The following is a 9,000-nucleotide window of genomic DNA, read 5'->3' on the forward strand; positions in this document are numbered from 1 at the left end:
GATCTGCAAGTCCTAGGCTCTGTGGTTTAACCCACAGCACCACCTGCGTCCCACTCAAGTGGTATAAGAGAGCTTTAAATGTATGGTGTGGCTGTGACCTTGTTTTCCTTGCACAGATGGAGTTTTGTATTTCTTCACCAGAGCTTTGCTGGTCAAAGTCCTGTTCAGCAAGAAATCTTTGTTCTGATGAGATGCATCAATTTGATACCCTATTGTTGTTGTTGTTGTTGTTGTTGTTGTTGTTGTTGTTGTTCCATAGTATTTACAGTGTGCAGTGCTTCACAGAATGCAAGAGGCTAGTTGCCTGTCTAAAGATCTTACAATCTCTAAAATTCAACATGGGAGGCGGGGGAAATAATATGCAATTTTTTCTGCTCCACTTGATTAGGATTAGTTACATAGGGTGTGGAGAATAGGCGTTGTGCCAAAGGCTTGATGGGAAACGTGGGTTCAAAGTAGGGCTTTAAATGAAGTAAGAGAGAGGTGTCATCACACAGGTGTTCTGGAAGGCTGCTCCAAACATATGTGGCAAAGAAGGAGTCGGATGCCTTTGAAAAGCGAAAGGTGGGAGCAAAGTGTCTGAGGATTAGGGATGGAGGAATCGATCCATTTCAGTTTCTTGGCTTATTTCTGTTTCTCATTTTTCTAGTCTTAAGTCCAGACTGAGGAAGAGAGAAGCATAGGTGGAAGGATGAGAGAGAGAGAAGAGACATGAAGGCGAATGGTTTCAGTTTTAGCACTAAAATTGCTTTACAGTGGTACCTCGGGTTACATACGCTTCAGGTTACATACGCTTCAGGTTACAGACTCCGCTAACCCAGAAATATTACCTTGGGTTAAGAACTCTGCTTCAGGATGAGAACAGAAATCGTGCTCTGGCGGCGCGGCAGCAGCAGGAGGCCCCATTAGCAAAAGTGGTGCTTCAGGTTAAGAACAGTTTCAGGTTAAGAACGGACCTCCGGAACGAATTACAGTAAGTACTTAACCTGAGGTACCACTGTATTGAAATCTGAATGATCTGTTTATAATACTAAGAACCCATCTACAAGCTTCCAAAGAATGAACTCCAAAGATAGAAAAGCAAGAGGATGGGAGGATGCGGAGGGTCTGGAATTGTCAGGATTTGGAGGGAAGGAGGCCAGAATCGCCCATAAGACCATCAGAGTGAGGAAAGTGGGCAAATGAGAGACCCCCCAAAGCAGAGGGCAGCAATGGTGGCTGTCTCAGAAGTAGGGAGAAGAGAAATTTGATTAAGTTTGCATTTCAAGGTGAAGCTAACTAATTCACACTTTCTGAAACAATATGGGGATCAAAACACAGCCATCTTTGAAATGTGCACATCTGTGAATTCAGCAACGCGGTTCTCCAGCTAACTAATACAAAAATGCACATGATAAGGTAAAATGTGCATAAAAATGCATATATTAGTGAAAATAACAAACACATATTATTTGTAAAAATGTGTCTGGTAGGCAAAAGTGCATACAAAAATATGTATATCAGGATTTTCATGAGGACTTAAATTTTTTTACAGACTGATTTAAAAATGTGGAGACCTGTCCTGAACTTGGGAAATAAGAAACGGAGAGGAAACTGAAACTGACACATTCACCCATCCTTACTTAGAACATGGAGGTATGCTTGCTTTCTGGGTAAGGGAGCAGGCAGGGCCGGCCCACCTATGAGGTCATGTGAGGTGACCGCCTCAGACTGCAAGATCCACAGGGGCAGCAGATTCCCAGTTTGGCTCAAGGAACCAGCCAGGTTGGAAGAAAAGTACCTATAAGATGTCTTCAGCTCCTCCGACATATGTGCACATTTTGATGGTAAAATTAGCCACACCTACCACTTAATATGTAGATAAAGCAGTCACAAGAATAAACATGGCTTCCACCATGACATATAGTGGAGGAACTGCCATATCAGCTTGCTGCTGCTCTCACCAGCTAGGCTGGGCCCTCTTTCCTGTCACCTGCCCTGGAGGTGATGGCATCACCCGGGCTCCCATGAGCCGATCTGCTGCAATGGGAGTGACAAGAAGCTGGCAGTTCTCAGCTAGGCCCTAGAAAGCCAAGGCCTCACCCAGTAAGATCTGTCAGGAGCTCATCCTACACTTGAGTAGGACCCTGGCAGAGACACATGCCTGACTGGCATATTCTCTCCCTCCTGGTCAATCGTTCGGAAGCTTCAAAAGCTTTCTTCAGCCCGAACATCACAGCGACCGATGCCAACAGACACTTAGGGATCCACAGAGTCTTCGCAGCTTTCGTGACAGACCTCAGCAACTCAGCATTTTGGCTAATCTACTTTATTTACATATAAACATACACACGGAGCACTGCAACATGGCTCCCTCTCTCTCTAGCATCAGACAGCAAAGAGAAAAAGGACAAAGGACAATAGTACCACTTCACGGAACACAGTAACACAAACACCCTGTCTCCATCACTTCCCACTCTGTGGAGTCAAAACATATACCGTCATGTGATAGACAAAAATCCCATGACTGCAATCAAGGAGCGGGAATTCTAACAAGATCAACCGCTTTGGGTTGCATTACAGTCAAGCAAATGGGCAGCACCAATAGTCGTGAGGAAGAAAAGCAGGGTAGGGTTGCTCAAGGATCCCCAGAGCCTGGAGCCAACACTGGCAGACAGCCATCTGGCACCCTTGGGCAAATGATGTGGGAGTGCTCACCAACGGCAGCCTTCTGGTGTAGTTTTGACCTGTATATAATTTGATGCTTGAGGTTTCCTTCACTCTGCTGGTGGGGTATGTGCCAGTTTTATAGGACATAACCCTCGAGTAAATACTTCCCCAAGCAGTCCCAGCTGCCAAGCAACTCATCTTGCAAAACTGCGAGGACAAACCCGCCCCTTCCATCACCCAATGGGCTGACGACACCTCTATGAGCTCCAGCTACAAAACAGATTGCATCTATTAAAACAGCTCCAGAAGGACAGAAACTACACTGTCTGTGTGGCAGTGATGTTGCTTTAATTACGTTTGTCACCAAACTCTCATGCTCAGGGCCAGCTCAAGTCTGCATGTGTATTGGATTTGAAATGGTTCTTATATACCAAATTGTTTTAATTGTGCTTTTATATGTGAAATTGCTGTAATTGTATTTTTTATATATTACCATAAATGGTTTTAATTATTTGTATACAATAAAGTGTTTCATATTGGTTGCTATTGCTGATTTTTTTTTAATGTTAAATGTCTCTGAGACATTTCATATGAAGCAATTCAAAAGCGTAGCAATAATAATATAGGATTTTGCTACCTTTGGCAGAGCAGTAAATGGTGTGCAGGAGCCCCACCCCACAAGTAAAGGGGAATCACATCTTATGTGAGGGTTAGATTCCAAGGGCTACACAAGCACTTTACTGAGGAAACAGCAAAAGTACTGTAAAATATTAAGAGAAAGGAACAGAAAGATTTTATTTTTCTTAGTTCAGTGAGCCGTTCAGCTTAAACATACGGGGGAAATTGCATCAGAACTACACATCCAATTAAAGCATGTGTTACCCTGGCAGAGACCATGTCTCTTTGGTCTCTAAGCAACACCTCTACCCATCCCCTGGCCTTGGCTAGTGGATTTTAACATTAACATAATTATCCCTTATGCTCAACACTGAATGATCCCTGTTGTTGCACTTGGAACGTTTATAGTGGGGCAGCACCTGTTAGGCTTGCCTAAAATGGCGTCAGGGAGGAATAATGGCAAGCCAGATGTATGGCAATGCATTTTGTGTGTGTCAGGAACGTTACTTTTTGAAATATGGCAACCCCAGCACCTGTTCTCTGGAACTCACTGCCTGTTAATGTTGTTCAGGCACCTTCATTGTACAGTGGAACTTCATTTGTTGAACGCCTCTGTAATCATACGTTTCGGCTTTCAAATGCCGAAAACCTGGAAGTAACTGCTCCGGTTTCTGAACGATTGTCAGAAGCCGAAAATGCTACATGGCTTCCGTTTTGAGTTTCCCTATTGTATTGAGCCTTCCGCTTTCAGTTTTCGGTTTTCAAACGTTTCGGAAGTCAAACGGTCTTCCGGAATGGATTACGTTCAAAAACCGAGGTTCCACTGTACTGTTTTCAATGCCTGCTCAAAACATGGTGTGGTACATTGGTTGACAAAGCGAATTACTGACCCAATGCCACCCAGCAAGCTTCATGAGTTGAACCTGGGCCTCCCCAGTCCTAATCTAAAATGCTAACTGGCTCTCACATTCTATTCCATTTAAATCACTGGTTTCACTGCTCATATTGGTGACACACACGATCACCCACATTTGAAATAATCAGGCTGATGTTTAATAGGATCTAGGAGTGACCGACTCACTACGGAAAATAATTGTTCTTCTCTAGGTGCTTATGAGATGCTTTCTCAATTCATTGCTGGATGACAGCAGGTCACACACCCATTCGGATTGGATATTTTACTCTTCTGAGTGGCTTATACTTTTATTGGTGCTCTGCATCATAATGGGACACACCTATGGGCTGTGTAAAAATATTCCCTCCCTGTGTAAAAATATTCCTATCCATTGAGGTTACCACTTTGTGCACCTGATATAGAAGGTTCTGTGTAAGGATGGGCAAATCTGTCTATTTCAGTTTCTTTTGATTTCTAAATTCAATTCTCCACATTAATCTGCACGGTTGTTTGTTTTTTAAAAAAAGTCCTCGTGAACATTCACCAGCGTTTTAGTGTGAATTTGTCCTAATATAATATTTTTGCATACAATTTTGCTTATACACAGTTACTTTAAATGCACTGCTGTAACTTCAGCTCCTTGAACTTCCTGTCTGTGACACAATTAATAATGATGATGAAAATGAAAAGCCAACTTCAACTTCATGTTTAACTATACACACACACACACACACACACACACACACACTAACATAGAATAATTGGAATATGTACTGCTTTGGTCTCTGTCCCCCCATTTTATCAACCAATGGAAACTGATATGATAAATCAATTAAAATTGCTTTAATTGGAATGCAAGCCCTGAACATTATGAAGAATTAATATCTGAATTTACTTGCTTTCCATTTCCCTTCCAATCGCTTATTCCATCCCTATCATGTCTTAGATGAAATGCCATTATTTCACGTAGCAGATAAATAAAATAAAGTGTGATAGAGGCAAGAATTTAACACTTTGTTTTGGAGAGGTCAAGGCTAGAATGGGAAACATCTTAAGTTCTACTCAAAGTTGTTAGGGGGAGTGTTTCAGAATGATTTGGATTTAGACTGGAAGGAAAGGGGAGTAGTGGTTTGAAGAAGTCACTCACTGTATCTTAGCTTTATCTGTTCCTTTGATCATAACAAGGATACAATGGTTACTGCTCTGGAATTTGGTCTTATGATCCAGCCAGTAAATCAATTTCACTAGAAGAGGATGCAAGATAACAATAATTGTAAAGCATAATTGCAGGTTATTTGAAAATGCTAATGAATGAAGTACACATTAATCAAACAATAGGTGATAATTAAAATAATAATAATTAGAGTTCTTACATTTCCCCCCTTGGCAAGGCTCCTGTGCATTAGCAACTACATGGCAGACAGATTTTAGCGGATACAGTTTTCCCCATAGCACAGCCTCTACATGCTGGAAAAAAAGCTATGCCTGTTGAAATTCTACTTGCCTACTGGCTGTTTAAGTCACAGGATTCCTACCAGAAGAAGAGTGGGCAGTGGATAGACCTTCTTGCCAGCAGCCTTAAGTCTGAACTTTGATAATGTTCTAGAGGTAATGAATCTCCTGAAGCTGTTGGACTACAACTCCTATCATCTGATCATTGGCTATCCAGGCTGGGGCTGATGGGAGTTGGAGTCCAAAAATGTCTGGAGGGTCAAAGGCTCCCTACCCTAGCCCTATTCCAGAGCCCTCTGGTATTCAGAAGGAGCTGCTGGAAGCTCTTTTTCGAAGACAGAGACTGACAAAAACCTGAAGTTTCATTGAAGGTAAAGCAAACATTTTACATCCTTTCTTACATGCTTGCCAAATTCAGACTACCACTTATCAGTGTTCTTAATGCAGACTGACAGCACGGTTACTTCAGGAAATACAGATTAGCTATAAAATGCCACATTTTCTAGGGCCCTGTACAAGTGTTAAGAAAACCACAGTCACTGCACATATGTTTTCTATCAGATATAGGGGGTTGCCAACATGGCAAGTGTGGGTTTCAAGATACTGAGGTTAGAGGCAGTTTAAGAGTAGCACAACCAGTGCGGCTGCACTGGGCACCGTGCTGCCAAGCGGCACAACAATGCTGTAAAACAGAGTGCCAGAGGCAAGGGACACCAAATTTTAGCATCACACAGGCGACACTGAAATTTAAGAGCCCAAAGTCCACCACTGCTGAGGTCTTCCCTATTGCCCATGAAGCCTCTGAACCGCCCCATCTAATCACTCTTAAAGGATAGTCACCTTTTTCTTCCTCAAAAAGAACAGTTGAAGAAAAAAGTTGGAAGAGTCACTACTTTTTCTTTCAGCTCCATGTGCTCAGATTAATTCTACTAGATCTGCCTTTTATTCAGATCCTTTGAAAAGTGAAGAGTGTGGTGTGCATGTGTCTCACATGGTGGTGGGGGGGGAAAAATGACCAGAGGGGCTGGTGCCCAAAGCGCTCACTGAAAAAGCCCGGTGTGCCAATGGGTGTAAAAAGATTGGTGACTCCTGAATGAACCCGATAAAAAAGGGAGAAAATATTGAGCATGAACAGGAAAACAAGCAAATTGAAGAACTAATTATTCATAGTAAATATTTTTTTTTTAAAAAAAAGATGCCTTAATAAGAATTACACACACACAAAGCATTTGCTTTGTTATATCTTGGTTTGGTTTTAGGGTTTGTTTGTAGTTTTTATCTGTATCCTGGCATGTTTTAAGCTAACTTTTGTTTAGCAGCGCTGTTTAATGTTATTTCATTACACTGTAACTGATCATGTTTTTATTACTGATTTTGAATTTTGCACATTGACTTGTAAGAAGTTAACCTAAAAGACTGAGTAAATAATAACGATGATTGTTGTTGTTTAGTCGTTCAGTCGTGTCCGACTCTTCGTGACCCCATGGACCAGAGCACGCCAGGCACTCCTGTCTTCCACTGCCTCCCGCAGTTTGGTCAAACTCATGTTTGTAGCTTCGAGAACACTGTCCAACCATCTCGTCCTCTGTCGATAACGATGATAGCAGTGATAATGGCTACAACCCTATGCAAGTTTTCACCATTAAACTCCACGAGACTTACTTCGAACAAACTGTGGGATCGACAGCCTGTCTGTTCCCGATACTCTCTTTCTAAAACCACCGACGATCTAGCCAGACTTCGGGTGGCGCTGGCAGTCGCTGCTACAGATAATGCCATGCGATTCGCCTGTACTTCCAGGCTGGTGAACAAAGGTCAGCTTGCCATTTATCCGCCATTTATACCTATCGTTTCACCTCTGCCTGCACTTCCAGTTACTATCGATACTAATGCAGTTATTATCGATACTAATGTGTTAATGCTGTTTTGATATCAAGCAGAATATTATTATCATCACTATTATTTTTACGACCAGAATTTAAATGTTTTCCACTCCAGTATGTAGAAGAACTGGTTTTCGTGTCACACACACAGAGCTCTAGATAGATATAAGATATATACACATATGCTAGGCTAATTTTTTATTGTACGCCAGCGCCGTTGCTGTTGTCAGAATATCGCGAGCCTCTTCGAGCACCATCCGTTGCAGCTGCAACGCGAGCGTTCCAATTCGAATCTTTCAACGCTCGGCCAGGAGAACGCCAAACGCGCGCACGCGCACTCCCTTCTTTCTCTGAGGGGCCAGGCCTTGGAATCCTCCTCCCCTCCTGCGAAGGGGCGCGCGCTCGCCGCGCACTTCCGAGACGGTGACGTAACTCGGAAGGCGGGTCGAGTCGCAGTGACATATACGGAAGGGCACGTCACGCTCCTTTGCAGAGCTGCCGCCGCCGAGGCTCCAAGAGGCGCAACTTCAGACCCGGCAGGCGGGTGAGTGAGAGGAGCGCATACTGGTCAAGCTCAGCGGGGCTTCCTTTGGAGCGACTGCCCTGTAGAGACAAACACGCAGGAGCCCTTCTTAGGCGGGAAGAAGGATCGGGGTTCTTTCTGCTCCCTGCGGTGGTTTGGGGGGGTTCCAGTGCCCCCTCCGTCTTGGGAGGGACCCCTTTCAAGGTGGAGGGAAGGGAGAGGGCCCCTCTTCCAGGTCCAATGGCTTTTCTTAGTTTGTTTCCGTGGGTGACATGATGAACCGTATGTTCATCTTTTGGAAAAGGATTCGCCTGTTGCAGTGCCAAAAGAGTTTTGGTGGTGCCTTAAAAGGTGCCTTTTGTGATGAACGAATAAACTGCGGTGTGAGGTTTTGTGGTCTACAGCGCTGTTCCCTGGGATGGGTTTGACCCTTGATGAATCTGGTGAAGTGGGAGAATCATAGCTCAGGGGTAGAGCATCTGTCTTGCATGGGAATAGGTCCCTGGTCCAACCCCTGGTATCCTCAGGTGGAGCTGGGAGAGACTGACTCCCTTGAAGCCCACTGCCAGCCAAGTGTAGATGAGCTGAACTAGGTGGCTCAATGGTCTGACTTGGTATGAGGCGGTTTTCTGGGTTCCTATGAATTGTTCCTAATTGGTCACTCTGCAATCCTAAGCATGCCTATTCAGAAGTAAGTCCTGTTGAATTCAATGGAACTTTCTCCCAGGTAAGTAGGGTTAGGCTGACAGCTGAAGTCTCTTACAGGGCATGATCCTATTGTTTTTACTCTTTCATTGATGCTACTGCTGGAGATTTATAGAACAACTCTATATGGAAAGTAATCCCCATTCTGGGTCTCACTCTGAGATAAGTGGGTATAATTTGGCAGTTTTTCTCCCTCCCTAACCAGCCCCCCCCCCCAACAGTCCACTATATGTAAAAAGAAAACCCATGAAAGAATAACATGATCCTACATTACT

At 43.6% G+C, this 9,000-nt stretch overlaps 1 protein-coding gene and 1 long non-coding RNA gene across 3 annotated transcripts in view; one reads left to right on the top strand and one right to left on the bottom strand.

Moving 5' to 3' along the window:
- LOC310710848 overlaps positions 1-7,791 on the bottom strand; it is a 31,132-nt gene extending 23,341 nt beyond the window's left edge. For both annotated transcript variants that reach the window (XR_014528270.1, XR_014528271.1), the window contains exons 1-2: positions 7,277-7,791; positions 5,310-5,406 (exon numbers count right to left, since the gene is read on the bottom strand). This is a non-coding gene — a long non-coding RNA (uncharacterized lncRNA). The remainder of the gene's footprint in view (positions 1-5,309; positions 5,407-7,276) is intronic.
- Positions 7,792-7,942: 151 nt separating this feature from the next.
- The window catches only part of DHDDS (dehydrodolichyl diphosphate synthase subunit), a 21,169-nt gene continuing 20,111 nt past the window's right edge, over positions 7,943-9,000 (top strand). The window contains exon 1 of the mRNA XM_083512015.1: positions 7,943-8,041. The gene's annotated coding sequence lies outside the window, so the exon portion shown is untranslated. The remainder of the gene's footprint in view (positions 8,042-9,000) is intronic.

Source organism: Podarcis liolepis, assembly GCF_965112155.1.
Source record: "Podarcis liolepis genome assembly, chromosome: 7".
Taxonomy (NCBI): domain Eukaryota; kingdom Metazoa; phylum Chordata; class Lepidosauria; order Squamata; family Lacertidae; genus Podarcis; species Podarcis liolepis.